Source organism: Seriola dumerili, unplaced genomic scaffold (genome assembly GCF_002260705.1).
Source record: "Seriola dumerili isolate Sdu_G_001 unplaced genomic scaffold, Sdu_1.0 BDQW01032783.1, whole genome shotgun sequence".
NCBI lineage: Eukaryota > Metazoa > Chordata > Actinopteri > Carangiformes > Carangidae > Seriola > Seriola dumerili.
The window spans coordinates 1-6,452 of NW_019207038.1; the positions used below are offsets into that span (position 1 = coordinate 1).

A 6,452-nucleotide genomic window follows, 5' to 3' on the forward strand; every position below is an offset into this window, starting at 1 on the left:
TTTGAGGTGGAAAGCAGTGATCCTGCAGAGTCCTGTCCTCCCTGTGGATGGAGGACCATGATGTCATCTGCACTTGTAAAAACAAAAGCACCCCTCCCTCCAACCTCCCAGCTGCCTTCTCTCATAAAGGATGGCCTCCCTCATCACAAGCAGACTTACACACGGTCACATGCACCATCCACCATAGTTGACAAGTCTGATGAAGGCCCTCTACAAGCCTTTGCACAGCACATGTCCATGCGAGAGTCTCCGCCCAGCTGATCACTGTCACAGGAGGACGGTCAAGGGTCACGCTTCAGTTGTATCTTGTTTGACCTCATTATCAATAAAAAAGTTTTCATTTGTAATTTTTCTGAACAGTGCAAATGTACTGAATGGTAATTAATTTTACGGAGAAACCCACCACCACAAGCTGGAACCTACACCCACCTCCCTCCTCCTGCGTTCCTCCACCTCTCCGCCTCTCTTCTCATGTCTTAATTGCACTGTCTGTATCTGTCTCTGATGGTCTGGTTTACTGGTGTTACTGGTTCTACTGGTGCAAGACGGAATGTGTTCCGGAGGAAACAAATTACGGTGAGACACAGATTTTACGATGATCTAGATCGCTTACTCTCTGAGCCGTCTTGAGCGGTATTATCTGATTTATTACATTTATACCCACATTATCTTTTTTAGATACTTACATAAGAAGATAATACCCGAGTGTTTTATATCCCAATCTCAGCTCTTTCACTAATGAGGCCCCTTTTTGACCCTGTTTACACTGTTGCCAAAGAGATGATTTGGGCCCAACATGCTGAAAACTGAAGCCCAGTTATTTTGTGAAAACAAACCTTTACTGATGTGAGTGAAGAGTTTGTGGTGGTGTTTCAGATTGGTTTACCAAAGTCTTGGCGTCATAAACATAAGCTGCCAACATGTGCAAGTTAAAGTAGTGATTAATGTATAACAAAGTGTTATCTGCTCCACTCTATTTTAACCATATTTTGGAGACCGATTCTCATTAGTCACGTACAGATCTTGCAAGGGAATATGAACGCCGAGAGTGAGCCAGTCTAACAGCATTCTCAAACACACATTTAAACTCATACTTCCTACGCCGCTATTATCACAACAGATATTCATAGAAACTATCAGTCATGAGCTCAGAGGTTTTTAAATTCCAACTAACAAAGTGCTTTCCTTGAATTAAATGTCTTAGTTCTTGTTGTTACTTACCTCGTTGTTTATTTTGGTTCGTTCCAGCTTGCTGAAGCAAAACGCGTGGAGGCAGATTGAAGCACTGATGTCATTGTACTTGATGCTTGAAATATCACGACATCAACAGCCAATCGGGACAGGAGCCGGACCGGTGGTGCGGTTTTTTTGTCAGAAATTTTATTGTTTATTGCATGTTGTTTCGTTTGGTTGCGTGTTTGTTTGGTTGTGTCCGTTGCTTTGTCTTGGTTGCGTGTGTTTGGCGATGGTTGCGGGTTCGTTTGGTGGTATGCGTGTTGGTTTGTTTTGGTTGGCGTGTGTTTTTGGATTGATGCCGGTTGTTTGTTTGTTGCGTGTTGCTTTGGCTATGGTTCGTGTCTTGCATGGATGCATGTTGTTTGGAATGGTTGCGCTCGCTTGTTCTGGCATGATGCGTGTTGTTGTTGCGGTGCGTGTTGTTTGGATTGGTTGCGTGTTGTTTGCGATGGTTGCCGCTGTTGATGTTGTTTGGCTTGCATCGTGCTTTGCCGATGGTTGCGTGTTGTTTTGGATGGTTGCCGTGTTGTTTATTTGGCTTGCCATGTTGTTTGTTTGTTGCCGTGTTGTTTGTTGGTTGCGGTGTTGTTTGCGATGGTATGCGTGTTGCTTGGTTCGCGTTGCATGTTGTTTGGATTGATGCGTGTTGTTTGTTTGGTTGCGTGTTGTTTGGGAAATGGATGCATGTTGTTTGGTATGGTTGCGTGTTGTTTGGATGGATGCCGTGTTGTTGTTTGTTGCGTCGTGTTGGATGGCTTGCAGTGTTGTTTTGATCGCGTTGCGTGTTGTTTGCGATGGATTGCGTGTTGTTTGGATGGTTTGCGTGTTGTTGTTGGCTTGCTGTTTGGTTTGCGCATGGCATGCCGTGTTGTGTGTTGGTGCGTGTTGTTTGTGTGGTTGCGTGTTTTTGTTTGGTTGCGTGTTGTTTGTTTGCGTTGCGCGTGTTGTTTGGGATGGTTGCGTGTTGTTTGGAATGGTAGGTGGGGGCGGGGCTGTGCGGTTTGTGCTTCGTGTTGGTGCGTCGTTGTTTGGACCCATGGCTGCGCCCGTTAGTCTGTTTGTGGTTGCCGTCTGGGTTGTATTGGGTATGTGTGTTTTTGCTGTTTGGATGGTGCGTGTTGTATATAATATATATATACGTGTTGTTTGGATGGTGCGTGTTGTTTGGATTCGGTTGCGTGTTGTTTGGATGGTCTGCCGTGTTGTTTGTTTGGTGCGTGTTGTTTGGATGCTGGTTGCGTTAGTTGTTTGGGATGGTTGCGTTGTTGTTTGTTTGGTTCGCGTGTGTTTGGATGGTTGCGTGTTGTTTGTTTCGGTTGCGTGTTTGTCTTTGGCGATGGTTTGGCCGTGTTGTTTGGATGTTGGCGTGTTGTTTGTTTGGTTGCGTTTGTTGGATGGTGCGTGTTGTTTTGTTTGGTTGCGTGCTGTGTTTGCACATGGTTGCGTGTTGTTTGTTTCCGTTGCGTGTTGTGTTGGATGGTTGCCGTGTTGTTTGGATGGTTGCGTCGTTGTTTGGATGATTGCGTGTCTGTTGGGATCAGGCTTGCGTAGTTGTTTGTTTGGTTGCGTGTTGTTTGGCGATGGTTGCGATGTTGCTTTTCTTGGAGGTTGCGTGTTGCTTGTTTTGGCTTGCGTGTTGTTATTGTTTGGTTGGCGTGTTGTTTGGATGGTCTTGCGTGTTGTTTGGGATGGTCTGCGTGTTGTTTGCTTGGTCTGCGTTGTTGTTTTGGATGGTGTGCGTTTTGCTTTGTCTTGGTTGCGATGTTGTTTTGGCATGGTGCGTGTTGTTTGTCTTGGTTGCGCGTTGTTGTTTGGCATGCGTTGCGTGTTGTTTGGCATGGTTGCGTGTTGCTTTGGATGGTTGCGTGTTGGTTTGGATCGTTGCGTCGTTGTTTGTTGCGTTGCGTGTTGTTTGGATTGTTGCGTGTTGTTTCGTTTTGGATGGTTGCGTTGTTGTTTTGTTTGGAATTGCGTGTCTGTCAATTGGGTTGCGCTGTTGTTTGGATGCGGTGCGGTCCTGTTGTTTGGAATGCGTTGCGTGGTTGCTTTGTTTGGCTTGCGTGTTGTTTGGCATTGATGCGTGTTGTTTGTTTGGTGCGTGCTGTTGTTTGGATGGTGCGTGTTGTTTCGCGCATCGGAATTGCATGCGTTGTTTGGTATGCGTTGCGTGTTGTTTTGGGATGGATGCCGTCGTTGTTCTGGTTGGTTTGCCGTAGTTGGTTTCGGATGCCGTTGCGTGTTGTTTGGCATGGTTGCGTGCTTGGTTGTTGGCGCTTGCGTGCTTGTTTGGATGCGATTTGCGTGTTGTTTGGATGGTTGCGTGTTGTTTATCTTGCGTTTGCCGTAATCATGCCTTCACACGATTATATCCGTGTTGTTTAGGCACTGGTTGCGCTCAGTTGTTTGTTTGGCTTGCGTGTTGTTTTGGATGGATGCGTGTTGTTTGTTTGGTTGCATGTTGCTTTTCTGGCATTGATGCGTGTTCGTTGTTTCTGCGTTGCGTGTTGATTTGGATGGATGCATGTTTGTTTTTGGCATGGTTGCGTCGTTGCTTTGGATGGCATTGCCGTGTTGTTTGTTTGGTTGCGTCGTTGTTTGGATTTGCGCTTCGTGTTGTTTGGGATGGTTGCGTGTTGTTTGGCATGGAATGCGTGTTGTTTGGATGGTTGCGTGCTTGTTTGTTTGGTGCATGTTTGTTTTGGATGGATGCGTGTTGTTTGTTTGGTTGCGTGTTGTGTTTGCCTTCAGCGCTCGTTTTGCTTGTGGTTGCGTGTTGTTTGTTTGGTCTTGCGTGTTGTTTGGGCATGGTTGCGTGTTGTTTGGACGCGTTGCGTGTTGTTTGGTTTGGCTTGCGTTTGTTGTTTTGGATTTTGCGTGTTGTTTGTTTGGTTGCGTGTTGTTCTGGGATGGTTGCAGTGTTGTTTGGAATGGTGCGTGTGTTTGTTTGCTTGCGGTCTGTTTGGATGGCTCTGCGTGTTGTTGGATGGTTGCGTCGTGTTTGTTTGCGTTGCGTCGTTGTTGGGATCGGTTCGTGTCTTCCGTTTGGATGGTTGCCGTGTTGTCTGTTTGGTTGCGTGCGTTGTTGGATGGTTGCGTTGTTGTGTTTGGTTGCGTGTTGTTTTGGATGGCTTGCGTCTTTTGGTTTTGGGTTTGGATTGGTTGCGTGTTGTTTTTTTGGCGTTGCCTGTGTGTTGTTTGGAGGGTCTGCGTCGTTCGTTTGTTTGGAATGCTTGCGTGTTGTTGTTTTGGTTGCCGTGTGTTTGGCATGTTGCGTGTCTGTTTGTTTGGTTGCGTGTTGTTGTGCAGTGTGAGTTTCTGTGGGTCTGTCTCTCTCTGCTGTGACTGTGCCCACTTGTTGAACAGAAACTAACAGCTCTGCCATCATTCAGTTTCCTGTTACGGTAAAAGTGTTCTTGCTGGTGTTTCTGTGAAAGGCTGCGGAAACAGAGACTCATCACTGCTTTTACTTCAGCTCTCTGTCTGTTGAAGTTTTACTCAAACAAAATCATTGACCGGATCATTTAATACAGTTTGTCTTTAACTGCCCCTGAGCTGCAGTGACGGTAACAGTTCTTTCTTCTCCAGAGACTGATCCAGCTGCACCGAGAACAGACGGCGTCACTTATGGACAGATAGTCATCAGACCAAACAACAGGAGAGGTACAGCTGCTCCTCTTTCATACAGCACACCTCAGCCAGGATCTGGTTCCTCTGGGTTTCAGGGAGGATCTAATATAAGACACTATCCAGATGCAGTATGGGAAACGTAGGATTGAGTGTGGCCTGGCTTGTTGGAGCTGTGGTTGTCTGCAGCTCTTTTCAGTGTGACTCATCCACAACAGCACCGCTGCTATCATGGTGACAGACATATTGCATTTCCTATAACTCCTTCACAATAAAAGCCTCCCACTGGGTCGCAAATGGGAAACTTTTAATGTGAAGCAGTGAGAGAAACTACAGTTCAGACCAGAGATTCAGGTGGAAGATACAAAAGTACTGAGAGCTGAACACTTTGTCCAGGTTTGGACTTTCTTTTCAGTTCAAGCTGTGTGTGTGTTCTCAGAGTGTCCACCAGAACCAGTGGTTATCTACTCTATTCTTCACTGAGGAAGACCGTCACACCTTCGCACCTGTCCTGTCTCAGGTATGGTATCCTTGAAAAGAAATGTATTTTTGATGCATTTTCAGTAGAGAAAATAAAAGTGTTTTTATTTTTGACAGGACAGAGCGGAGCTGAGCTGCTGTAGGATTCATGACATGACATTTATAAGTTCCTATTTAACAGGATCTAATGTTTAGTTTTTTTTTCTCAACTCTTTATTTATATTTGATTGGTTTCTCTGCAGGACCAATAAACTTTGTAAACACATTTCTTGGTTTTCTCCTGTGGTTCTGTGGCTTTCACAAAGACGTGAGGTGGAAAATTTGACTCTGACTCTGAGTCAGACACGAGAGAACAAAGAGTTCACAGAAACCACAACGACAGACCTGAAACACGACGACAACCTCTGCACTCTGTCACAGTCAACCACTGCTCACGTGACAGGAAACCTGAACTTCTAGAACCAGGAATAGAGTCAGAGTTAGTTTGTTTCTTCTGATCACAACCTCATGAAGAGTTTATCCTCGGGACAAGAATCTGGCTGGTGATTAGACCGCTCAGCTTTAAACTGGCCAATTACAGTGACGCATGGAACAGGTGGAAAAAAGAATCTCTGGATGACACCTGGAAACCTGAATAATAAGTAAGTAAAAATATATTTACATAGCACCTTTCACAGATAAAACTAAAATCAGTGTTCTACATCATAAAAAATTACAAAAGTTCCAAGAACTAGGACAATAAAAGCAATAAGATAAATAAAGAGCAATCAAATAATAAGGAGGAGGTTTAACATCACCATAGTAACCAGATAGATCACCATGGTAACCAGGTTAACCTGCTCAACAGCCCTGACCACTGGGACTACAGGATCCTTACTGGGACAAAAGAGTTTTCAATGAGGTGACAGGTCGGTAGAATCAGTTTGCTGTTTCAGAGGCAGCCAGCAGGGGGCAGTATCACACCGTTAAAACCTGCACTGTGCGTCTCCTCCCAGGAAGAGGAAGTGAAACACAAAGAAGAGTGGGTACACAACTCACTCATGTGATGATGTTTGGCTTCTTCACAGTGGTGCAACATGTGACCTTGATCCGTTTATTTTCTCAGCGTGTTC

At 45.2% G+C, this 6,452-nt stretch overlaps 1 long non-coding RNA gene across 2 annotated transcripts; it reads left to right on the forward strand.

Annotated features, from left to right (window-relative positions):
- Positions 1-4,820: 4,820 nt before the first annotated feature.
- On the forward strand, positions 4,821-5,562 carry LOC111240291. 2 transcript variants are annotated; one of them, XR_002665930.1, is made up of 3 exons: positions 4,821-4,896; positions 5,300-5,380; positions 5,458-5,562. It is a non-coding gene; the product is annotated as an uncharacterized LOC111240291 (long non-coding RNA). The 2 variants fall into 2 exon arrangements; XR_002665929.1 differs by having other exon boundaries at positions 5,463-5,562.
- Positions 5,563-6,452: the final 890 nt, after the last annotated feature.